Raw genomic sequence first — 27,589 nt, forward strand, 5'->3', positions numbered from 1 at the left:
ATGAAAGGTGATGAAATAGAACTGATTGCTCAACTCTTGCTTGAAAGTAGAACATGTGCTTACATAGAATGTCTAGATAATAAATTAATCATGGCTGCTAATAATAACATAAATAAGGATTCACTATTAGTATTGCTCTTTGCAAAAAGAAACCCAGCAAACCAACAAGCTTATCATATTCCTTGGAGTCGGGAAATTATTTTCACTAGTCGGATAAGTCTTGCAAGTACATTGTGTACTTAGGGTTTATTTACCCCTATTGTAGGTAATTCTTGAGGAGTACCATTGTGTGAAGGATTCTTCTGGTAGGCACAGACAGATCCTTATTTCTTGTAGATAGATGTTTATTTTTAATTCCGCTGTTTAATATTCTGCACTCTGACTTTGGAAATGTAATAATGTAATTTTTAAGAACTCTGGATGTATGTAATGGATTAAGTATTGTAACTCATTCTCATTATTGGATCCTTGGGGAAAATATGAATCTTTCGGGTTCTCCCTTGGGGTGTGCCCGATGGATACCGCCCACTGTAGCTTGCTTTTGGGGTGCTTAGTATCTGGTGGAAGATGAGCGCCTCCGTAAGTGTATTATTTCGGGTGGTTCTGCCACATCAGGCACCTTAGTTGTCTTACTAAATGGTATTCTTAGTAAAACTTTGCACTGCAAGCAAAGTGTAAGACAAGGTGACCCCCTACCCCTCACTTATTTTGTTCTAGCGGCAGATGTTCTACAATTCATAATCAACAAAGCTAATAAGGGCACCGGGCTTCTAAATTTCCCAATCCCTTTGCAAATTGTCTTTGATTTAACTGTCAAACAAATATGCTGATGATATATACACTTGTCATCATGGAGCGGGGTGCTAAGAAAGTTTTCTTCCTCAACTCAAATCTAAATAGCTTCTCTGAGTCCATTGGCTTAAAGGTAAATTACAGGAAATCTATGATGGTCCCCATAAACATCTCAGAAGAAAAAGCTAGAGCACTTAGCAAGAACATTTGAATGTGTAGAGGGATCTTTGCCTTTCACCTATCTAGGGTTACCACTTGGGATCCGAAAGGATAAACATAGAAGAATTCCTACCAATAGCTAACAAATGTGGTAGAAGATTAGTAAGTGTTTCCACTTTTCTTACTCAAGTTGACTGGTTGGAATTGACAAATGCAATTTTCTCATCTCTTCCTACCTTCTATTTGAATACTTTCACCCACTAGTAGGAAAATGGACTACAATCCCGGTTGGAAACTGGCTCTAGTCTTGATTTTCCAACCGGGACTAGAGATCCGGGACTAAAGGCATTGTTCTTTAGTCCCGGTTGCCACAACCAGGAGTAAAGGTCCAACTAGACTAAAAAATAATGCCTTCCACACCTGTGACTCGTGGGATTCAAACCGAAGACCTCATGCATTGCCTCATGCAACATGCGGACATACAACATCGTGACACGTGGTCGAGTAAACGAAAGACACGTGGGTTATTGTGGTCACGCCACGTGGACAAATAAAAATGCAACACATGGTCCAATGGAGCAGTGACACATGACCCAACCACAACACGACACATGTGCCAATAAAAAACTGACTTGTGGAACAATAGGGACCCAACACGTGGTCCAGTAAGAACCTAAAACGTGCAAGAACTAGAGAAGACCATGTTGTGCAATAAGAAGGTGACACCTACCTGAACCATTTCCAATGCAACCGGCTATAGCATGTACACATGGAAAACATCTCCAACGGAAGCACCCGCTTGCGTGGCTGCCCCCTGCCATGCATGCCAAAACACTTCTATGACGTATTTCTAGATTCGTCATAGAAGTTCAAGTATGACACGACTTCTATGATAAACCGTTTTTCGTCATAAAACTGAAATTATGACGAATTTGGCTCCTTTAGTGACGAAAGTTGTTCATCATAGAAGTGGATATTTCTAGTAGTGTTACCACCCCACCTACAGAGCACAAGTGGCTTTAGATGAGATGCTTTACTTTTAAACTAGCCCATCGGAGGACCTTTAGTTTGGATTGGTGTTACCAACCTGGACTAAAAGGTCCTTTAGTTCGGGTTAATAACACCAACCGAGACTAAAGGGTAAAGCTTTAGTCTGGGTTAGTGTTATCAACCGGGACTAAATGGTTAAGGACTTTAGTTCCAGTTGGCAATACCAACTGGGACTAATGTAGGCCCTTTTATCCGGGTTGGTGTTACCAACTGGGGCTAAAGTTCCTCCGACACCCATAAAACTTGGAACCGGGACTAATGCTCACATTAGTCCTAGTCCTAACTCTAGCTGAGACTAATGTACTGAACCGAAAGTCTGTTATCTACCGGTGAGCCTTCTGCCTTCAGTCATCAAGTAGATAGACAAGTATAGGAGGCACTGCCTCTAGAGAGGATCAGACATAAATGCAAGGAAATCCCCAAAAGTTGCTTGGGAAGTGGTCTGTATGCCAAAATAAGGAAGCCTTGGAGTTGTAAACTTCAAAAGTCATAATGACGCTTTGATCATGAAAAACCTAGACAAACTCTTCAACAAATTGGACACTCCTTGGGTCAATCTTGTCTCAGAAAAACAATACTTGAATGAGAAACTTCCTAGCCACATAAAGAAAGGGTCATTCTAGTGGAGAGAAAACTTAAAAAACTTGACCAAATACAAGGATTTGAGAGATGTGTAAATAAAGAATGGACAAAGTTGCTTGTTATGGTATATCACTGCTGCCCTGAGATTCTGAAAACCAAATTCCTAAAATTGTACTCCTTTGCCAAAAAAAAAAAGAGACAAAACCATTTCGATCAGTGAGCAAGGTTTTCTCCCAAGAATCAATATTTCCACTATTTCATTTGCCTCGATCAGAAGATGCCTTTACCCAGATGCAAGTAATTACTTATCTTATTCTCTAAACGGCCGTACTGCACTATTCTAATTTCCAAACCATGTTGTATCGTGCCATGGATTTTGGAAACTCCGACAATTAGACAAGCTACAGCTGGTTTAAAGCCTTGGACCCGCTACTTAACTACGGGAGTTTATGTATGGGTGATATATTGCATTGACCTGAAAATTAGATCAATATGATTGAAATTCGCTCTTGACAAAAAGTATGTCTATTATTGATTTTAAATTTATAATATAATGTTTAGATGGATTGCTCTTTTAGTTTTATATAAGTAAGTTATTTATAGACTGCAACCGCAACCATTACAATCTAGGGGACCACAATTAATGCATGTAACATGAGTAGTGTGAATGCACCAGTGTCATACATAGTTTCAAGATTATTTTAAAACCGTGAACATGTGCTTTAACGTTCGTACTATGTTGAGTACTGAGCGCGTGTTTAGGCGAACCCCAAATTTCTAAAAAAAGTGCTACAGTATCCATCACATCGAATCTTACAATATGTGTATGGAGTATTAAATATAGATGAAAAAAACTAATTTTACAGTTTGGTTGGAAATTATGAGACGAACGTTTTAAGCCTAATTAGTCCATGATTAAACACTAATTACTAAATAAAAACAAAAGCGCTACAGTAGCCCAAAATTCAAACTTAACGCAACTGAACACGCCCTGAGTAGTGAGTACTGGTTTCATTTGAAATAGTTCGAACGTGAAACCCAAGAAGATCCCGGGATCAACTACTGTCGTCAATTTCTTCGAAAACTTCCACATGGGCTGGCCCTAGCTAGAAGCATGGCACCAATAATGAATTGCTTGCCCTTGCTCTCAACTTTCCGACCTTTTTCTCAAAGGGGAACTGTTTCTTGATTGCGTTGCTATTGGCAATAGCACTTAACCTGCCAGGCCCTAGCAAGATTCCTGCCTAGCTGTGTTTTAGTAGTGCCTCTATCGTGCGGGTCACTTCAAGAAGCTATGCAACTACAGAGAGCAACTCAACCCTTATTTAGTTTCCACTTCGAAATTTTAAGTCCTGTCACGTTGAATATTTAACACATATATAAAGTATTAAATATAGACTAAAAAATAACTAACTATACAGATTACGACTAATTTATAAGAAGAATCTTTTAAACTTAATTAGTTCATGATTTAATAATAAAGTGCTACAGTAACACATGTGCTAATGATGAATTAATTAGGCTTAATAAATTCGTTTCGTGTTTTACTAACGAATTCTATAATTTATTTTTTTATTAGTACTAATGAATTCTATAATTTATTTTTTTATTAGTATCCGAACATCTCATGTGACACTCCATATAATACCTGATATGACACCTCGAAACTTTACGTCCTAGAACTAAACCAGGCCTTATATATAAAATAAATATATAGGTGTACTGCGCTAACCGGTGCATACAATTGAGAAGTTCTTCGAGATATATACTGTTGATCAATGTGCGAACCAATTATACTATGATTATCGTCGCCTCCTAAATATTGGTGCTCTGGATGTAGATGGACGACACGGCATGGATACGCATAGCCACTGCGAGTCGTTCCAGCACGTCAGCCCAGTGAACTTGTCATTTATTACATGTCGGCCAGGTAGCCCAATACATAAATCTAAGACAGATTACACATGAACTTAAGAAGACCAATAAATCCATCGTATATACATACAAAAATCCATCATCATAAGCAAATCGCAGCCATCTTGGATCTCACTGCACCACCTTCATATCTCAGTGAATGTCGCAGCATCTATCTAGCCATCGCCGCCATCTAGCTACATACGGAAGAGGTGACTAGCAAGGGAACATAGTAGTGAATGCCGGAATAAAGGGAAGAGAGGAGAGGGGAGCGGCAAATGGAAGGGGAGCTAGGAGGCGAGCATGGCACACAATGGAGATGGACAAGAGTTGGAAAAGAAGCATGGACGGGAGGGGAGAGGGGAGTGTGGCTGAGTGGGTGTTGGCCCGACGAGGAGCGCCGCTGGGTGGGGACAATTAGGGTGTTGGCTAGCTAGGATTGAATTGGGAGAGAGAATTTGCAGGCGTGACCGTGAAGGGTAATTATTAGATTAGCTAATCGCGAACCATTAATGAATCATCATCCCGTGTTCGTGCCGTTCCTATAGTCCGAAGATCAGCATAAGCTATCGAACCGTATTGATACAAGCACAGCACGACTTTGGACCATACCTCGTGGCGCACTTTAACCTGGACCTCTTGGCCATCTATAATGCTCGCTCGCCCATATTTGTGCAAAAGTGGCAACCGTAAGAAGTGCTTAAAAAAAGTTTCTCCTGAGGCTGCGGGGACTTCGAAATTCACAAGGTAAGATCCTCCGATAGATTATTACCTTCTTCATAGAAAAGAGGCCAATGCCTATGGCGGCTTTTGGCCACATGGATACTACCATTAGAGAGTGTACAGAATACTAACACATCAGTCAAGCGATCAAATCATCCTGTAGAGCAAATTCGACCTTTTTCGTCATCTCATCTTGTGTTTACTTAGTAGCCAATGTCGTTATCATGGAGTTGCTTGTAGTCCGTACTTATTCGATCTTTATGCCATTGCACGCGGCCGATTATTTCTGGTTTACATACTAGTAGGTAATAACATAATAAATTTCACAACATAAATCATGACAAGAAAAAAAATACTAGTATTTAAATCTTTAACATAATAGTTGAACCAACAACATCAATAATACTGTCGGGTTATGATATACCAGGTATCTCGAGTGGCCCATGGTACATGAGCTGGTATAAACCCAAACGACCGAGGCCTAGCTAAGCTATGTGGACCTGGACTAGACACTAAAGCAGGGGATGGCCACGACCCCTTCTCACAGCCTTCACCGCATGCCGCGCAACTCCTCACGACCTCTCCTCCGTCCCGACCTCTAGGAGGAACGAGGAGAGATCGAACTCTGCCAAGCGTGCCTGCTCTAACAAGAGCAGGCACGCCGCACTGACCTCGCAAGGACCGAGGGGACAACAGTCTCCTCAGCCCGGTCAGACGTCATTCTTGCACCACGCAGCGCGGACAAGACAACACCGCTAAGCAGTGACGACCAGTATAGAGACCCACCATTCAAACATGGCCCGACGAGACAGATATAAGACCCCACCCACTACGGGATGTGGTTCACGACGACGGCCTTGCCTTAAAGAGCCATCCAAGCCAACGAATGCCATGACCCCGGAGCTCGGGATCGTAGCTACTAGCTCTGCAAGTAGCAAGATGACCAATGACCCGGGGGCGGCTACCAACTCCTGTACGATGCCTCGGGGAGATCAGGAGGCGATAACGAAGGCCACGGTAAGACCACGTCACGTAGGATGGCTAGCGAACCACCACCGTGCCTACAGTGCCGCCACAGCCAACACAGTAGCACCAAGCCATCCCATGCCATGATATGGGCATAAGACCATGACGACAACCACGCCCGGATGTGCGCTACATCAAGTCAAGATGGTATTTTTTGCAAGTCAAGTTAGCTAGGTTCCCTCCCTTAGGCTCACGACCCATTGGTCGGGAGAACCTTCTTCTTTGTATGTGACCTAGCCCCGGACTCTATATAAGAGCAGTCATGGCACCCTTCCAAGGCATCGGACTCTCGAAACTCTCATTCGGGCAGTCCATCTTCTAGCTCTAGCTCTAGCTCTATTCTCCTACCTCTTCCACCATTCTTACACCACCCATTGTAAGAACTTCAGAGCATTCAAGAGAGGAACACACACTCGATCATCTTTGAGACTAGATGTAGGGCTCCGGTCTGAACCAGTATAAATTCTCGTATCTTTTGGATGCTACCATCGTCTTTCTGAAGCAGCGCAACAATCGTATAAATTTACTAGTCGGTCTATAAAACACCGACAGTTGGTGCACCAGGTAGCGGACAGTCGTGCACTCTCGTTGTTGAGAAGGAAGCGATGGCTTCTCGCACCGCTGATGGATTCAACTGTGGAACGACCCACGATGGCTACATCCGTGATGGGAACCCCAAGTTCATCGACATCGATGGGCTAGTGCCCACGTTCGTCCTCGATCCTGGCCAGGTTCTCCACCCCGGAGTCCAGGTCCCTGAGATCTATGGTGAACAAACTCTTAGAATGGCCCCCGACGACCATATCCTAGAGTTCACCTATATAAGGGGGCCAGTACCCTTTCTCATCACTGACCATGGCTAGGTCCTCCGCCTAGGAATCCAGAGGTCTATGGCTCAAGGCAAGCTCACCCACGGAATGGCCCTCAAGAGCCACATCCTTTTGGGAACCTTGAGATCATCCACGCCGACGGGTTAACACCCGTCACTAGTCTCTACCCTATTTGGGCCCACCGCATGGGAAGCCTAGATCCTATGGGAGAGCCATGCCCTGAGCAGCGTCTCCACCACCAGTGGAATGCGGCAAGTCAGGGTCCGCTACCACGCGGCGCTATCGTTAGTGATCAAGTGGCCATCTGGCGCCACCCCTCACAAGGCCAAGCCCAAAACTAGGGTCAAATCCCTCGTGACAGACTAGCCGTCCGTCGCACCAATACACAAACTATTAGCTCTCACATAGAGGCATGTGCATTCGAGGAAGTGGGCCCTCTAAGAGCATGATGCTCCATGCCGAGCAGACCATGCCGCATTGCCCTTAGAACCCCACTTCCGCAGTGACAGATCATGCTAGCTCTTCATTGAGAGCGGCAACCACACCCATAGGCGGAGACGCGACGACTACGACATCATCGAGCCATGAGGACTCATACATCAGAATGCATGAGCCCTCTCGGCCCCACAAGCCAGACATGAAGAAACCATCCTCGGGGGATCACGAGCCCACCGAGGACATCGAGCTGGCAAGGATTGACCCAAGGCTGCCCAAGAGAACGACCCACACCGGCTGCGACTGCTCCAAGCAATAGAGAAGCGACCTTACCAGCTTGCGGATCATGAACCGCGATGACCTCACCATGGACGAATGCTCGGGGGCTCACCATGCCTCGAGCAACGACAACAAGACCAACAATGACTCCCTGAACGCTAACCGGTGATGTTAATCATAACCCTCACTTCTTTATTCGATCGCATTCACATACGCACATAGATATGCTAACGATCCTAAAAAGCTAAAACAACTTTTTTGACGCAAAGTGTAGAACAAACTTAGGGGGTATGGAATCTGCATGGCTCATTCCAAAGGCGTCCACCTTCTGGATGACCCAATCCGCTTCTCGCAAGCGGTCGATACCGTAGACTCGCCAGGGGGGGGACATGCACGAGACCCTTGCTAGCATGCGCCCCCACTACAAGAAGCCACACTTGCCACCAACGAAGGTCGAGGGGTTTAAACTAACAAATTCCACAAGTTTTGGTGAATCTATATTTTCTGTAGGGTTTATCCAAAAAACCATCAAGGTGCAAGATGTCAGATTTAATTGCGCTTATCCATGGCAAAACGGACACCAGAAGGTTCGAGAAGACTCGAGAGGACTCCACACCGAAGCGAAGGGCAAGGCTGGCCAGCCCCTAGGGCCCACCTATCAGCCCTCTGTTGTTATGTCAGTTATCCACCACCTCCTAGGTTGTATCTACGTCGTCCTTTAAGTTGGTTTGATCCAATGGCTCACATTAGACGCTCTGGGCTATATATACCAGTCCACCACCTCCTAGGTTGTATCTACGTAGTCCTTTAAGTCATTTGAGAAGGCAGAAACCCTAATCATCCTCAGAGCTCCACCTTATTCTAGGGCATAGCTAGTTAGGCTAGGTCTAGAGAAAGGCAAGCATGCTTCGCTTGGATTCCCGATCGTGTCAAGAGCGTGGTTTGGTATAATCTTTGTACCCCCTCTCTATTGTACCTCCATTATTTTTCTATGCTAGTTACAATTGTTATGACAATATTAGTATTCATCTTATTCATGTTCTTCGTTATAATGTTCAACGTCTACTTTGATTATATACTTAGTATAGCTAGTTTATCATTATGTTTATGCATAAGTTCGTATAGCACTCACTCTAAAGTACACGGGGTGGGTAGTTGACAATGTGTAAGCATGGTGCTTATATGTTCTTTACCTATGGATACACCCTATATTTCTGGGTCATGTGGTAGATCGCGGATGTGACACTCCCGTTAAGTCCTTTGTAATCCACTCCCTGATTATAGGTGCAAGTAGGGTCCCGTTACGAAGGAAGAACAAGCTCTGTTCTTAATCTTCCTTAGTAATATTCCTTATGTGTAGATATAAAGAACCTTAGCCATGACTACTAGGTGTAATTGTACTAATCAATGTATGTTTTGACTTGTAATTAAGAATGACTTAGGAATTATTCCTCTAATATTCTACCTGACCATGCTAATGCCATAGAAATGAGTACTTTGAGTGATTTATCATTATTGATGATCAATACTTATCATATATATATATATATATATATATATATATATATATATATATATATATCTTATCCTATGACTTACCCCTATTATGAGTAGAATATTGGTTATAGTTTACTTCTCCATCAATAGTAGAAGTTATCAATACATGTCCATGCTAGACCTTCTCTGTGGTAAAAATATAAATAGCGATACCTAAAATACTCCCAGGTGAAGTGCTACAATAGTATAATTATCTTTGTGCTTGCAGATCCTTTTCATCCATATATTTATATATTCTTCCTAGTTACATAAATTAATAAAGAACTACTTTATATTATGGATGCTATGTAGTACCAACAAGAATCTCTGGCATCATAACTAGGGATGACAACCTAGTAAAGTAATGTTATGAGATATATGTTTATAATAGGTGGCTACTAAATAAGTGACAAGTTATTAAATACCAACAAGCATTTCTAGTGCCGTTACCAGGGAAGGTAGCTAGGCAAAGAAAAGTATTGATAAACTTATACTTATTGATGTGATCGAGGAAAACCATTAACCTCTGCTCAAATAGGCTTACCCTTATTTTGTCTACTTGTGTATCATATGCAGGGTAATGTATGACCGGTTTTGACCTTCCAACAAACTATGTTGAGGATCCAGAATCATTAATCAAGAGCTAAACTCAAGAAAGTTCCAGCTTTAAAGTCAGAAGACAACCATATAAGGCGAAGCTTAACACCTGAATTTGAAGCTATGGCTAACAAGACTCTCCGTGAATTCTCTGCTCCAACTACGACGAACATCCATACTAGACCAATAGTCAATGTTGAAGACAATGGAACACAAGCCAACCCTCATCAACATGGTGCAAGCAAGCCAGTTTTGTGCAAAGACACATGAAGATGCGAGTGCACATCTCCAATAGTTTCTAGAAATTTATAGCACTTTCACCATCAAAGGAGTGACCCAAGATACCATACTACTTCACCTCTTTCCATTCTCACTCTTGGGGAAAGCAAAGCAATGGTTCTACACCAACAAAGATAGAAATACTACATCGGATAACTGCTCCACTGTCTTCCTAGCAAAGTTCTTTCCCACAGGCAAGACTAATGCTCTGCGTGGGAAAATTTCAAGCTTTCAGCAACAACATGATAAATCTATTCCTAAGGCATGGGAACACTTTCAAGATTACATTGCTGAATGTCCTCATTATGGGATAGAGAATTGGCTACTCATGTAGACTTTCTACCATGGGTTGACCAACAGTACCTGTGAGACTATGATTGCTGCTGTTGGAGGTGCATTATTGTCACTCACCATACTGGCTACAACAACTTTTGTGAAGAAGATGGCCTCCAACCAAAGTTGGAATGAAGAACATCTTCAGACCCGCAAGAGAGGTGGAGGTATGCATTAACTCAAGGAGGTAGACATGCCGTCTGCCAAGATGGATCTACTGATGAAGAAGCTTGAAGATCAAGCCAATGAGAAGCAAGAAGTCATGAACATTCATGATTCTTGTATGACATATGAAGAGTGTGGAAATACTGGGCATTCAGGGAACAACTATCCTAAAACCCAAGAGGATGTGAACTTTGTCAACAATAGCAATTACTTTCATCCTCAACAGACTCAAGGATAGAACCAGCAATAGAGACCAAGTACCAAGGTAACTATTAAGGTAATAATTTTAATAATTTCAATCAACCACCCTTGAGAGAATTAATTGCTGACCAATCCAAACTTATGGAGGGGTTATCTAGAAAGGTAGCTACTAATGATAAAATTCTAGAGAACATAAATAATAGAATAGATAGCTTTGCTTCCCCCATTAAGAACCAGCATAGCTTTAATAAAATGGTAGAATCACAAATAGCTCAGCTAGCAGCTGTTGTTCCTTCATCCGACAAAGGTAAGATTCTAGGGCAACCGGAAGATCTAGAAACTGTAAATCTTATCGATACTCATAGTGGCGCATATTATTATATACAACCATCGATGGAAAAGGTCGATAGACTATACCTTGCCAGAAAAGAAGAGTGATCCAGGGAGACCTATCATCCCCATCGCCATTGGACCTCACATTTTTTAAGAAGCTATCTGTGACATCGGAGCAAGTGTCAACATCATGCCTAAGGTAATTTATGATTAAATTAATGGAGATACTTTGTTATACACAAACATGCATTTGCATCTTGTAGATTAGTCACTCTATTACCCCAAGGGAGTTCTTGAAGATGCCATTGTTCGAGTGGGACAATCATATGTTCCCATAGACTTTGTGGTTTTTGAAATAGGTGGAGATGTAAGGGCACCCATTATTTTGGGCCGACCATTCCCAAGCACCGCAAAAGCCATCATCTACATCGATAGTGCTAAGATATGCATCACAATCAAGGATAGGAAGGAGAAATTTTCTTTCAAGAACCACATCCTACAATCTCCTGGACATCCATAGACGCCATGCCTGTCCAAAGAGACAACAGTGACCAAGATGAAGAACAACAGGAGAAGGAGGAAGAACAAGGCCAGGTAGCCTTAAGAAGAATCAGTTAACATGATCAACACACTTCGATCAGAGTACGACCACCTTCTTGCTTCACCATTCCTTACTGAGAAGGATGACCTAGGCGTACCCACGATCGAGTGTACCATTGGATAGAATTTTTCACAAGACCTTCTATGACATTGGGTCGGGTGTCAATATAATGTCTAAGGTAATGTATGAATATTTATTCAGTGATGAACCTTTATTTCCTACATATACGCAATTGCAGATGGTGGACTAATCAACCTAATTTCTAGAAGTAATAGCAAAATATGTCATGATAAGAATACATGATCAGTTTGCCCCTACCGACTTCATGGTTCTAGACATGGGTGAAGAAGATGATACACCTATTATATTAGGAAGACTGTTCCTCAACACAACCAACACAATCATATACGTCAGATCTAGATAAGTCCACTTCCAATTCCCTAGAGAAAAGGTACTGTCGGTGCAGAAAGTGATCAACACGTAAATATTTGTAGTTTTGTCGTACGTTATAATTGAATGTGGCCTAGCACTCAATGACACAGGGTTTATACTCATTCAGGCAATGTGCTCTATGTCTAGTTTGAGTCGGTCGATGACTTTATTCCTGAGCCCAGGTGCTCGAAGTTTGTTGTGGGGTTATAAACGAGAGGGAGTAAGATAGGGGTGCAAGAGGTCTGATCAGACTCTGGACCAAAGGGCCAAGAGAGATGGGAGCTCCTGCATGCGCTATGTATTTGAGCATGTGCTCTGTTGGAATCATTTGAGTCATAGGTTGTTCGACTCTGTAAATCGATCATCCTGGTGGTCAAATCGTCCTCATTGGGAGAGAGTGCAACCCCTTTTATAGATGAAGGAGACAACCTTACAAGTGAGAGAGGGAGAGTGTATGTATGCTACTAAGTCTTGTTGCCCACGCCGTTGGGTATAGAATGATTGTAGGCGCCCACAACACTATTTATGTCAGATGCATGTGAGAGGTTTTACTGTATTCACCATGTATGGCAAATAACGGCACCCACAACACTGTTGATGCCTAGAGGCATGTGGAGGGTTTTACCGTGTTCGCCTGGAATGGGAATTGATGGCGCCCACAACACTGTAGGGCAAACGTCGGTGCCCACAACACTGCTTGGGTTCTGACATGCCTAGAAGGTGGCAAAGCACCCTTCTGACATGCCCTGTCGGCACTGTCCTATAGGTGTACATGGTACAGTCTTTGGTATTGCGGTTAACTTGAGTGCCTTGCCTTATTTGCTCTACCCATTTCCTAGGTCCTCATCGAGCGGGCATCCCTAGTTGGTTGGTCCTAGTCAACTCCGATTGCGTCAGTCGGAGGAGAGCTATAAGTAGAGGTTTGGTGCATCCCCGATCGGAGAAGCGGGTCGGAGTCGGAAGTGAACGATGTTCCTTCTTGGCTAGGCCTTCTGGTCAGAGAGGTGGGCCAAAATCAGAAGCGAGCGTTGTCCTTTCCTTCTGGTCAGAGAGGTAGGCCGAAGTCAGAAGCGAGCGTTGCCCTTTCCTTGGCCAGGCCTTCCGGTCAGAGAGGTGGGCTGAAGTCGGAGGCAAGCACCGTTCCTTCTTGGCTAGGCCATCTGGTCGGTGATTGGATCGCCTTTTTGGCCTATCATTAGGTTTTTGGCCTAGCCTAGGAGTTGCGCATTGTTCGCAACATTGTCTGCTGGGCTGAGCTTTTGCTGGGAAGCAGGTCCATGAGGGACCCCGGGTTTATGAACCCGATAGGAGCCCCCGAGCCCCCAGGCGATTTAGGTAGAATCATCTGGGAGATTTTTGTCTTGAAAGTGGGTGCGCGCGAGTGCACCCGCAGGTGTAGCCTAGGGGGTTTTGTCAGTAGGCGTGTGTGTGCACCTTGGTGGGCGTAGCCTCCTCTTTCTAGTTTTTGACCCATCATTTCTAGGAGCATGGTCCTAGGCGTTTGGTCGTGGCCGAGGGATTGGGCGAGACGAAGTCATTAACCAGGGCATCGGGCATGTCGAGGGATCAGACGAGATAGACTCATGGATCCAATCATTGAGTGCAGCCGAGGGATTAGGCAAGATGGACTCATGGACCAGGCGTCAGGCGCAGCTGAGGGATCGGGCGAGTCAGGGTCATGGATCTAGGCATTGGGCATGTTGAGGGATTGGGTGAGTCGAAGTCACGGATCCAAGCGTCAGACACACTGAGGGATCGAGCGAGTTAGAGTCATGGATCTAGGCATCGGGCATGCCGAGGGATTGAGCAAGTCGGAGTCACAGATGTCGAGCGCTGGGCATAGCTGAGGTCATGTCGAGGTGTTGGGCGTCCTGAGCCCCTGAGCCCTGTTGGGCTCGGTAGGGGTTGGTTGAGTTTCCTGCGTTACCTCGTCCATGGTTTCCACAACCAAAGGGCTGAGCTAATGTTGCTTGCCTCGATGGCTCGAGTGACGCGCTCAGTGAGCTCGCTATTGGGTACGTTCAAGTGGAATCCGAGTCCGTCGTTCGTGATGGGGTCGGCATAGCCCTCATATGGCATTCCACTACTCCTTAACCCACGTCCCGGTAGATGCTCGGGTCATTCTAGAGACTGACCCAGGTGGCCCGCTGGCCTCCCCTCGATGGAGATTCTGTGGGCATGGCTTGAGGTTAGGATGGAACGAGAAGGTTGAGATGACCCTATCTACTTTGGAGCAGACTAGGCGAGGGCCGTTGGGGCTCATCTATGTTTTCTTCCCTGGCTCTGTTTAACACGAGTTGGCCTCGAGCCCTTTGTGGGCTAGCCTTTGAACCCTGGTCGGTCGTTGCTCATGTTAAATTGGGCAACTACCGCTTTGTGACGCAACACAGAGCATTATGATGCATCAATTGCATATGTGATGCTTCGGATGTATGGGATGAATGAATGACTATATGAATGAATGTGTGACTGCGTGTATGCAAATGGATGAATGAATGATCATGCATCAGAGAAAAAAAATAAAGTAAGAGAGATCAGTAGAGTTACCTTTGTTTGACTCGAGTGACAGGCTTTAAGGAGTTTTTATCGGATATGTCTGAATGGGATCCACGCTCATCGTTCATGATGGAGTCAGCATGGCCCGCATGGGGTGTCCCTCTACTCCTTACCTATCTCTCAACATTCACCTAAGCCATTTGATCAACTCAGGAAGCCTGTTGGTCTCTCCTGGGTGGAGATCTCATTGTTGGGCCCTTCCAAGTCATGCCTGGGAAGGTGGAGGGCCGCCTACACATAGTTGTGCCTTGTTTCCCATGCCCATGCGATAGTGGTGGGCCATACCCAGGCCACGCCCTATCTAACAAGGCACCATCTCATTGGGCAGGGTGCGTCCCATCGGTCAGGGCGCATCCTGTCGTATCCCATCCGTATTGAATGAGGAAGGAAGAGGGTTTCTCGCCCCAGTCCTTCGCCTTTCCTCAACTGCTGCTCCTCTTCTTTAAATAGGGGAAGGGAGGGGGCTTTTGTCCCATTCCTTCACCTATTCCCCAACAACTACCCCTCCTCCTTCTTCCTTTTTGCCAAGAGCGTTCGTGTGCTGCGACGGTTCCTAGGAAAAAAAGGGAGAGCGAGGGAGAGGAGAAACTCATAGATCCATTCATGAATCTAGAGCACAATGTCGAGCTAGAGGTCATCTTGTGAGTGAGTTAGTGCTGGCCACCTTCGCTAAGAAGGGGGTGCTACAGCCAAAGGAGGTGGCACACTAGAGGGCTCCTGTCGGGGTGGATTTCCCGTGACCTCAGGCCAGCGGGGTTGTCTCCTTCCTCACCTTCCATGAGCGTGGGTTAGGATACCCATGCACTGGTTCCTATGCGGGTTCCTTAATGAGTGGGGCCTGGAGCTGCATCACCTCAACCCAACTAGGGTGTTGCACATCATCGGCTTCGTCACTGTCTGTGAGGCCTTCCTCAGGATAGAGCCACATGTGGACTTCTTCGGACAGATTTTCTCTGGGTGAGCCTTGTTGGAGGCAAAGCCGCTTAGGATCGTGTCAGTGGGGGGGCTTCATGCTGTAGAAGAAACCAAGCACATCGGGCGCCTACCCTATGTACACCCCCTGTGACTCCAATCAAGGGTGGCATAGGGAGTGGGTTTACATCAGGAACCCGGTGGAGGCGCCGTTCCTATCATTCACCGAAAGGAAGCTAGGGAGGTGAGATAGCTGGTTATGGGGGCTCGATAGTCGGCAAAACAAGCTAGATGTCATTGGGGCGGAGCTCCAGAAGCTGGTGCAGTAGGGACTCGATAGGCTGTGGGTGTTCCACACCTTCTTTCGCCATTGGGCCGCCTCGCTGGCAGAGAGGACACGACCGATGTGGATGTACACTGGCCTGACAGAGCCTGACTGTGCGTTGTCGAAGGAGTTGGTGAAGGACGAAGTCTGGAGCTGACTCGACTGGGTGCTGCAGCTGAGGGCCTAAGAGACCCTCAAAGGGAAGCCTGGACCTCTTCACGCTTCAAAGCTATCCAACCTGGTACGTTCTCCTCTCCTTATTTTGTGTCCCTTCTGATCCTGCTCTCCTGTAATCTTGACTTTGACTCATCCATTTCGTAGGGACTTGAATGTTACAAGTCCTAGCCACATCTTCCAAAGGGGCCAGAGGGTGTGGCTCGGCAGGTGGCCCTGAAGGAGGCGGCAGATGGCTAGAAGAAGAAGAGAGCTGAGAAGGCTCGAAGGAGGCACCAGAAGGAGCAGGATATCGCAAGGCGCATGTGGGCTAGGGAGAATAGGAGCGACGTCGAGGCGGAGGACCCCATAGAGATGGGTGATGATGTGATCTCCTCCGAGGATGAGGGAGGCCAGGAGGTCATCGTGACCTCAGTGGAGCGCCGTGAGCCTACAGCCATGCTTCCCAGTGGTGGGTGGCATGTAGAGAGGCATGGTGATGTTCCCACACCAAGGAAGCATGCCGCTAGCTCGGATGCCATCGGCGAGCTGGAGGTGAAGCGGACGCGGTTGTCGTGCTCTTTGGAGGCGTCACCGGCCTTGTCCTCAGCTGCTCCGGGCGTGGCAGCGTAAGCCAGGTGGTTGGAGGAGCATGCTCGCACCTGCATATCATCGAGGCCGGCGCCAACACATGACACATAATGGAGGGATGCACCACCAGCTACTCCGATCGGTGTGCCCTGAGCCAGAGGTCATGGCGATTCGCGGGCCGATCGGGAGCCAGCCGGATTGACCCCCCTCCGATCGAAGTAAGGGGGCATGGCTTGCGACCTGTGAGTGGCCCTCGTCTGGTGGGCCTGTTACCAGTGGGTCGAGGCTTCAGAGCCCTGCCGCTCATGTCCTTGTATGTATTCTTTATTTCTTTTGATCTCATAGTTTGAATTTTTTTAGCGTGACTAACCTGTACTTGTTTGACAGCAGCCAGATATTGACAGGGTTGAGCATCGCCCTAACTCCCATATGGGAGGAGTGGAGGCCCACCTTGCATCATGTTGCGACGAGCAGCGGGGAGAGTGGGGCGGTGGTGGTGTGACCTTCCCCTCTGGGGGCTGCGCCCTCCCGGCCGGTCGCAAGTACGGTGATGGCAACGGAGGTGATGGTGGCAATCCTGGCGACAGCGGAGGCTGGGTCAGAGGTGGCCCTCGTAATCCCTCCCGTACTAGCTATGGTGGAAGAGGAGAGGGAGACCGAACTCCCTACCTCACTAGTCGGAGGGCCACAAGGCTCGCCCTCCCAGTCGGAGCTGGAGGTGTCAGGGGGAGATGCAGCCAGGCCAGAGGTGGAATGTCCACCGATGGGCCATGAAATCGAGGTAGTAGAGGTCCCCTCCGATGAAGAAGCTAGTGACATGGTGGAACCATCGGCACCGTCGTAGGAGCTAGCGATGGTTCGGTCATCGGCTGGGCCTTCCAGCTAGCTAGGGGCGACCATGGACCTGGTGTGGCCCTACCCCAAGGACCCAAGGAAGGTTTAGTTCATCCTTTGGGATGAGCAGGAGGTGCAGCTCTAGGACGTGCTTGGGGGAGAGGGTTCACGATGGAGTCCAATCTCGCCCAAACTAGGGTGAAGCTAGAGGAGGCCCTAGAGCGGGTCAAGGTAGTCTAGCAGGAGGTCATGGTCGACCTGCTCTAGGTCATAAAGGTAAGTTTTATGTGTTCATCCTTGGCTCATTGGTCTTCCATCGGTTGTCTTAGCACGCCTGCCTCTTGCTTTGTAGGGCTTGGAGGAGATGTCGAGCCACAAGTCCTGTTTCCTCTAAGAGGAGCATGCCTAGGAGGCCATGATGTCATGGTGGGTCACTGAGCTTGAGCGCCAGATGGAGTCCACCCACCATGAGTCTCAAGACCGGGCGGCCAAGGCGATGGAGGCGCGGGCGGTGGAACTGCTTACGGCGGAGCGGGCCACCGCCACTGAGCAGGGACTTGAGGCGGCGAAGGTCCACTAGTCAGAGACCAAGGTAGCGTTGTAGAAGTCCCTAGCGAAGACCGAGGTGGCACTTCAGAGTTCCCAAGAGGCCCTAGAGTCAGAGCGGAAGGCTCAGTTGAAGGTCAACCAGGAAGTGCTCGTGCTCTAGGGCCAGGTGCTTGGGACGGAGGAGGCAAACTCTTAGCTGCATGAGTAGGTGACTTGGAAGGAGGAGGGACTTTCCATCCTCGAGAACACCCACCTAGGTGCATACCTGTTTGGTTTTTGGTTGATGTCTTGGTTTTTTCCTTAACTTGCTTTTGAGCTTATCATCCTTCTTCTAGAGCTGGGCAGTAAGGTTGGGTCACTGGAGCAGGACCTAGAGACGGCCAAGGCGATGATTGGTTGAAGCGCGAAGGCACTGTCCATGTCCCTTGAAGAGCGATGTGCTCTCGAGGAGGAACTTGACCAGATGCGCAATGTCGCCTAGGTCATCATCTCGGAGGTCTTTGGGTCAGCGCCAAGTACCAGCACGCCCGCCATGCAACTGGCGGAGGTCCTAGATGAAGTTCAGGTGCTCATCACTGACAAGATGTTCTATGGGACGTTGGGTGTGCTGACTTCGGTGGCGACGCACCACCCGGACCTAGATTTTGCTGCCATCTATAGTGGGTACACCGATAGCTAGAGCCCGGATGCCATCCATGCGCTCGGGGAGAGCTTGCTACCACACGCACAGTTGGTGGCAGAGCAAGTCTATGCCTAATGGGTGATGGAGGCTCACCGTGTGAACATAGCTAAAGGCGTGGGCCAGGAGGATGTCACCCAGCTTCTAGATGGAGTGGAGCCTGGGTCGAAGGCGAATGTCGTCCCAACTCTGACCGAGCAAAACATCGTCCAACCGGAGAGCGAGCAACCCCTACCTTCATCGATTGAGTCGGTAGCCAATGCCGCCGGCAGCCGCAATAGAAAATAGAGTAGAAGTACTTAGCATATGTAAGGGATAAGTTTGTGGGGGAGCCCCTATATAAACGTTTTTGTGTATCCATGAATATAGCACCTTTGTTTTTGTGATGAGCCACTTCGTTCGGGGAAGTTTGACCCATCCATTCCTTATTTTTAGCCTAGCATAGCTTTGTTTTTTATTCTTTCTTTTTTGCATCTGCCCGTTTGTCCCATAGGCAACCTTAAGAACCTGGGCATGGCCCGTGAGGCTCAGTTGCTCATAACCATAAGTAGTGGCAAGGTGTGATCTATCGGAATGTTAAAAGCAAAGTTGCGTAAGGTAATTAAAGGAATAGACTACCCTTTCATTCAGGTAGAAAAGTATTTACCATAAGATAGTAAAAAAGAGAGGTGGTATCGCACCCTCATGGAGCCCCCAAGTGACCCAGGCCGAAAGTGTTCGGGTCGGGGTGCTTTGTAGGAGCAAACGTTGAATGAAAGAAAGCGGTAAGACCAAATTTTTAGGGGAAGAAATGATGTAATTGTTTGATGTTCCAAGTGTTGGTGAGAACATCACCGTTGTCGTCCTTCAGTCGGTAGGCATCCGGTCGGATCACTTTGGTCACCATGTAGGGTCCTTCCCAAGGCGGAGAGAGTTTGTGTTTCTCCTTGGTCGATTGGGTCCTTCGAAGCACGAGGTCTTCGACCTCGAGGACCCTTCCTCTGATTTTCCTCTCGTGGTACCTGTGGAGAGTCTACTAGTAGCGAGCAGAGTGGATGACGATCATCTCGAGGGCCTCCTCGAGTAGGTCGACTGCATCTTGCTGACCCTCCGTGTCTCAGTCACGGTCGAAAGCCTTCACTTTTGGGGTGCCATGGTTGATGTCGGAGGGCAGCACTGCTTCAGCTTTGTAGGCAAGGAAGAAAGGTGTGAACCCTATGGATTAGTTTGGGTCATTTGTAGGCTCTAGAGGATCGCTAGGACCTCTGCAACCTATCGCCTGGCATACTTGTTGAGTCGGTCAAAGATGTGTGGCTTAAGTCCTTGGAGGACCATGCGATTGGCATGCTCGACCTGATCGTTGGTATGTGGATGACCAACCAAAGCCCAGTCGATCCTGATGTTGTATCCATCACTGAAGTCTAGGAACTTCTTCCCGGTGAAGTTAGTTCCATGGTCTGTAAAGATACAGTTAGGAACGCCGAACCGGTAGTTGATGTCGAGGAAGAATTTGATCGCCTCTTCCAAGCGGATGTTGGTGATGGGCTTCACCTCTATCCACTTGGTGAATTTGTCGACTGCTACGAGTAGGTGAGTGAAGTCGCCTAAGCCCTTTTTGAGGGGTCCTACCATGTTGAGGACCTAGACTGCGAATGGCCAGGTGATGGGGATGGTTTGGAGCTCCTGTGCTGGCAAATGAGTTTGTCGAGCGTAGAACTAGCATCCTTCACACCTACGGACGACCTCCTCTGCATCTCGTAGCGCGGTGGGCTAGTAAAAACCTTGGCAAAAGGCTTTTATAACCAGAGACCTCAGGGCTACATGATGTCTATAGATTCTGACATGGACCTCGAGGAGGAGCTGCTTGCCTTGGTCGGTAGGGACGTTGAAAGCTCTAGTTTGGTTTTGGAGAATTGATGAAACCCTAAGTGCTAACCTAGTTTATCAAGTGATCATGAGATAGGTAGCACACTTCAAGTAGAGAAGCTAATGAAGATCATAACATGACAATGGTAATGGCATGGCGATGATCAAGGGCTCAAACTTGAAAAGAAGAAACAGAAAAACAAAAAGCTCAAGGCAAAGGTATAATTTATAGGAGCTATTTTGTTTTGGTGATCAAGACACTTAGAGAGTGTGATCACATTTAGGTTTGATAGCCATACTATTAAGAGGGGTGAAACTCGTATCGGAATACGGTTATCAAAGTGCCACTAGATGCTCTAACTCATTGCATATGTATTTAGGATCTAGTGGAGTGCTAACATCCTTGAAAATGTTTGTGAAAATATGCCAACACATGTGCACAAGGTGATACACTTTGTGGTTGGCACATTGGAGCAAGGGTGAAGAAGTTAGAAGTGAAAACGAGTTGGTCGCGTAGACGCTGGCGTCGGTCAACTGACCGGACGCTGGGTCTGAAAGCACCGGACGCTGGCAGCTTGCGTCCGGTCGAACTAGTCGGTCGGCATAGTACCTAGGGTATTGCACCAGATGCTGGTCTGTGTCCGGTCAAGGTGGACCAGATGTGTCTGGTCGAAGAAATACGCCTTGAGGAGCTCACTGGAAACGACCGGATGCTGTGGCTCCAGCGTCCGGTCCATTTTTACCGAAGCGTTCGGTCAGCTTCGTAGCCGTTGAAATCTGACGTACAACATTTGAAGCTGGTGACGCATGGTGTCCATTGAGTGACCGGACGCTAAGGGCTGGTGTCCGATCAGTTAGACCAGAGCGTCCGGTCAGAGCACAGTGTGCCCAGTGAAGGGGTACAATGGCTCTATTTCATGGGGGCTTCTATTTAAGCCCCATGGTTGGCTATGGCTCATATCTTTGGCCATTTTCATTGACATAGCAACCTTGTGAGCCTAGCCAAAGTTCTCTCACTCATCTCCATCATTGATTCATCATCATAGTGAGATTGGGAGTGAATCCAAGTGCATTGCTTGAGTGATTGCATCTAGAGGCACTTGGTGTTCATGTTTCGCTGTGGATTTCGCTTGTTACTCTTGGTGGTTGCCACCACGTAGACGGCTTGGAGCAGCGAGGATCGTTGAGCAGAGGGTGGTGATTGTCTTCGGCTCTGATCATGGTGATTGTGATGGGTTCTTGACCTTTCCCCAGCGGAGCGCTAAAAGGTACTCTAGTGAATTGCTCATGGCTTGTGTGATCCTCATCTTGTGTTAGTTGTGCGGCACCCTATTGAGGGTTTGGCGTGTGAAGCCAATTAGTGCGTGAACCTCCAGGTGAGTGAATCACCACAACGAGGAGTAGCTTGCCGGCAAGCAAGTGAACCTCGGTAAAAATCATTGTGTTCATCCTTTGATTCCGAGGTGATTGGTCTTCATTGTTATTCATCCTTGTGATTGATTGGTTCACTCCTCTACACTACGGTATAACTATCTTGATCACTCTCTTTACATTATCGCAAACTAGTTGACAAGCTCTTTAGTGTAACTAGTTGTGAGAGCTTGCTTGGTTGGTTGGTGTGGCTCTTTAGTTAGCCTTTGAGAGCACACTAACATAGGGTAGTGTCATACCTCTTGTATGAATCGACACTATCTAAACTAGAATTATGGTATGTGGCTTGCATTTTGAGTAGGCTAGCGCAACACTTGCTTCACCTCATAATTGTCTAACCTTTTGTTAAGTGTTGTTGTAGAAATTTTTATTAGGCTATTCACCCTCCCTCTAGCCATTAGGACCTTTTAGACGCACCTCATGAGCACTCCCGTTGTAGAGTTTGTTCCTAATTGTGATGAATGTCTTGGCATGTCGAGCAATTCATCATGCTTTAGTCTTCTTTGGTGGGAGAACCTCCTCTAGGAGATAGGCGAGTAGCGGTGCTCGCTAATTGGCTTGATCGAGTGCCAACACGGCGATGTCGGTGGGTGACATCATCACGGAGACACTAGGGTCGGAGCCCCCGAGCGCTAGGTTGGCATCGGGGTGTGTCTAGATCATACCATCTAGGATGTGGGCAGATAGCTCGTGGAGGTTGTTGATGAAGACCCTGCTCGGAGACGGATCCTGCCTGGTAGCCAATTTTGCGAGAAAATCAGCAGCATCATTGTCCTTTTAGGGGACATGATGCAACTCGATCCCTTGGAATTTGTCCTCGAGCTTGCGCACCTCTTGGCAGTATGCTTCCATGAATGAGCTTTTGCAGGAGGACTCCTTCATGACTTGGTTGACGACCAGCTTTGAGTCGTCACGAACGTAGAGTAGTGTAGCGCCGAGCTCGATGGCGATGCATAGTCCGTTGATGATGGCCTTGTATTCTGCCATGTTGCTTGAGGCTAAAAAATGGAGGCAGACGGTGTAGCGGAGCCTACTCCCATTCAACTTGGGGGTACTAGACCTTGGGGTCAATGAGTACTTCCCTGACAAAGTATATAGCTCCTCCCTTTTGACGACTAGGGCGGCGCTCACCATGTGGTTGTTTGCCATGACGTAGAGGAGGAGGGGTTCTCCCCGTTCGAGAGCGACACGGATTGGGGCTAACGTTAGTGATGCTTTGAGGCTCTCCAAAGCCTATTGTGCTTCCTCAGTCTAGACGGACATGTCTGTCTTTTTGAGTAGCTTATAGAGAGGCATCCGCCATTTGCTGAGCCGAGAGATGAATTGGCTGAGGATGACCAAATAGCCGGTGAGCCTCTGTATGCCCTTGACATTGCGTATAGGGCCCATGTTGGAGATGGCTATGATTTTTTGGGGGTTGGCCTCAATGTTGTGTTTGGACACGATGTGTCCAAGCAGCTTCCCCTTCGGAAACCCAAAAATATATTTTTTAGGATTCAATTTGATGTTGAACCTTCGGAGGTTCACGAACGTCGCGGCCAAGTTTGCGATCAAGTCGCAAGCTTGAGCCGTTTTGACTACTATATGTCATCAACGTAGATGGCGATTGTTGGTTTTGGCCGCTCGGCTTGATCAGGCTGATCGAGCGGGTCGATTTGATCGGTGAAGCATTGCTGCATGCACCTTTAGTAGGTATAACTATCTTGATCACTCTCTTTACATTATCGCAAACTAGTTGACAAGCTCTTTAGTATAACTAGTTGTGAGAGCTTGCTTGCTTAGTTGGTGTAGCTCTTTAGTTAGCCTTTGAGAGCACACTAACATAGGGTAGTGTCATACCTCTTGTATGAATCGACACTATCTAAACTACAATTGTGGTATGTGGCTTGCATTTTGAGTAGGCTAGCGCAACACTTGCTTTGCCTCATAATTGTCTAACCTTTTGTTAAGTGTTGTTGTAGAAATTTTTATTAGGCTATTCACCCCCCCCTCTAGCCATTAGGACCTTTCAAGTGGTATCAGAGCTAAGGTCACCGTTATTTGAGGCTTAACAACCTTCGGTGTTAAAATGGCTCAAATCAACAACACCAAGAAGCCACCCCAATTTGATAGAATAAATTATCCTTATTGGAAGTCAAAGATGACAACACACATCAAGTCAATCAATAGAAAGGTGTGGAAGGTGGTAGAAACCAAAATTAAGATTGATGATCCGGAGAATCCCACCGCCGTCGAAGAAGTGCTTCTCCAAAACAATGACATTGCTCTAAGTGCCATTCATGATGCAATTAAAGAAAGAACATTTGAGCAAATCAAGAATATTGAGATGGCACATGAAGCTTGGAAGAAGTTAGAAGAATCATTTGAGGGCACTCAAGCTGTGAAGGGTGCAAAGGCATATATCCTCAAAGAAAAGTTTGCAAGCTTCAAGATGAAGGAGGATGAGAGTGTGCCGGAGATGTTTCATAGGCTTCAAGTGCTTATCAATGATCTCAAAGCACTTGGAGAAGAGGTAAAGGACAAGGACTTCTCTCACAAGTTCTTGAGATGCTTACCCTCAAGATTTGGTACATTGGTCACTATTCTAGTGAGGAGTGGTTTGGACACCATGACACCAAACCAAGTGTTGGGAGATATAATGACCGATGATACTTATAAAGATGATGATGAGAAGGAAGAAAAGAAGGAGAAGAAGGATGAGAAGAAGAAAATCGTGGCATTCAAAGCCACATCATCCAAGGGCAAAGCAAAGCAAGAAACTTCAAGTGAAGAAGATGAATCTTGGGATGATAATGATGATGAGAAGATGGCTCTATTTGTCAAGAGATTTGGCAAGTTCATGGTGAAGAAGGGCTACCGTGCTAGAAGAAAGAAGTCTATATCCAAGAACAAAGAAGAGTCAAGAAGGTGCTTTAAGTGTGGAAGCAAAGATCATCTTGTTGCTCAATGCCCATACAATAGTAACAATGATGATGACAACAAGAAGAACAAGAAGAAGGACAAGAAGGAAAAGAAAGAGAAGAAGGACAAGATGGCCTTCAAGAAGAAGAAGGGTGGTTCATATGTGGTCACTTGGGATAGTGATGACTCCTCAAGTGATGATGATGATGATAGTGATGATCACAAGACCACCAAGAAGAAGGTTCTTGCAAGCATTGCCATCAATGAGAAGCCTTCTCTCTTTGAATCTTCATCATGCTTCATGGCTAAGGCCACTAAGGTACAATCTTATGATGATGAAAGTAATGAAGAACATGTTGATGATAATGAACATGAAAATGATAGTGATAGTGATGATGATGAACCTACTAAGGATGAATTAATTGACATGCTAGAAGATGCTAGAGAACACTTTGATATCAAGAGAAGGGAATGTAAAAGCTTGCGTAAGGAACTAAAAGCCCTTAAGCAAGCCTTTGATGAGCTCAATGCATCTCATGAGAGGCTAGAGGAAGCCAATAAGAAGGTTGGTAAAGCTCACAAAAAGCTTGAAAAAGTTCATTCCACTTTGCTTAATGAACAAAATAAAAAGAAGCATGTTGAAACTTGCAATGTAGGTTTAACTTGTGATATAATGGATGAATCACTATCTATGCCTATCATTGTTGCTCCTACTAACCCTTCTTGTAGCACTTCCACTTCTACCTCATCTAGTAGTGATGGTCTCACTTGTGACACCTCACTAGTGGTTGAGAATGAGAACCTCAAGAAGGAGGTCACTAAGCTCACTCACATCTTAGCTAAGGCTTATGGTGGTGAGGACTGCTTACTTATGTGCTTGGGTAGCCAAAGAGCTTCTCTCTACAAAGAGAGATTAGGCTATACCCCCAAGAAAGGCAAGGTGGCCTTTGCTCCTCACAAGACTAGTTTTGTGAAGAACAATGGTCGGTTTTGCACTAGTTGCAAGCAAGTTGGTCACAAAGAGCAAGAATGCAAAAACAAGAATAAAAATGCTAATGTATCCTTCATTAAGCTTGATTCATGCTATATGCTTACTAAGGGTACAAATGGTGTAAAGGCTAAGTTCATTGGCAAACCATGGATGGGCTCAAAGAAGAAAGTCATTTGGATTCCAAAGAGCTTAGTAACTAACCTTCAAGGACCCAAGCAAGTTTGGGTACCTAAAAAGAATTGATCTTCTTTTATAGGTCAATTACAAAGCCGGAGGAAGGCATTGGGTTCTTGATAGTGGGTGCACTCAACACATGACTAGTGATGCAAGAAATTCAACTCAATCAACACCAATGGCAATGATGGCTATGATAGTATCACATTCGGTGACAATGGCAAAGGCAAAGTCAAAGGGCTTGGTAAGATTGCAATATCCAATGACTTGAGCATATCCAATGTGTTGCTAGTAGAGAGCTTGAACTTCAATTTGCTATCCGTGGCTCAATTGTGTAATCTTGGATTCAAATACATATTTGGAGTAGATGATGTAAAAATTATAAGTGTAGATGGCTCTAATTTGATCTTCAAAGGCTTTAGATATGAGAATCTATACTTGGTTGATTTCAATGCTAGTGAAGCTAGATTGTCCACATGCTTGTTCACTAAGTCTAGCATGGGTTGGTTATAGCATAGAAGGCTTGGTCATGTTGGAATGAAATAATTGAATAGATTGATTAAGCATGACTTAGTTAAAGGTTTGAAAGATGTTGTGTTTGAAAAGGATAAGCTTTGTAGCTCTTGTTAAGCCAGCAAACAAGTTGAAAACACCCATCCTAAGAAAAGTATGATGAGCACTAGTAAAGCATTTGAGTTATTGCACATAGATTTATTTTGGCCAACACAATACACTAGTATCGGTGGAAACAAATATGGATTTGTGATAGTGGATGACTACACTAGATACACATGGGTATTCTTTCTAGTGGACAAAAATGATGTATTTGCAACATTCAAATCATTTGTCAAGGGCATTCACAATAAGTTTGAAACAACCATCAAGAGAGTTAGAAGTGACAATGGTAGTGAGTTCAAGAATACTAGAATTGATGAGTTATGTGATGAATTTGGAATTAGACATCAATTCTTGGCCAAGTACACACCCTAATCAAATGGCCTTGTTGAGAGGAAGAATAGAACACCTATTGATATGGCAAGGTCTATGCTTAGTGAGTACAATGTGAGTCAATCTTTTTTGGTCGAAGCTATCAACACGGCTTGCTATTGTAGCAACCGCCTCTATTGTCACCGATTGAAAGAGAAGACACCATATGAGCTCTTGAATGGTAGAAAGCCCAACATTGCATATTTTTGAGTCTTTGGTTGCAAATGCTATATCTTGAAGAAAGGCACAAGATTGGGCAAGTTTGACAAGAAATGTGATGAAGGATTCCTACTTGGTTATTCCACTACAAGTAAAGCATATAGAGTTTAGAATTTGGATAGTGGTACTCTTGAGAAAGTTCATGATGTTGAATTTGATGAAACCAAGGGTTCAT

General features: G+C 45.9%; 1 non-coding gene across 1 annotated transcript; it reads right to left on the minus strand.

Annotated features, from left to right (window-relative positions):
• Positions 1 to 10,405: 10,405 nt before the first annotated feature.
• On the minus strand, positions 10,406 to 10,514 carry LOC136498718 (small nucleolar RNA R71). Its single transcript, XR_010769726.1, has one exon. It is a non-coding gene; the product is annotated as a small nucleolar RNA R71 (small nucleolar RNA).
• Between the last annotated feature and the right edge of the window lie 17,075 nt (positions 10,515 to 27,589).

Source organism: Miscanthus floridulus, chromosome 12, assembly GCF_019320115.1.
Source record: "Miscanthus floridulus cultivar M001 chromosome 12, ASM1932011v1, whole genome shotgun sequence".
In the NCBI taxonomy this organism is placed as follows: Eukaryota; Viridiplantae; Streptophyta; class Magnoliopsida; order Poales; family Poaceae; genus Miscanthus; species Miscanthus floridulus.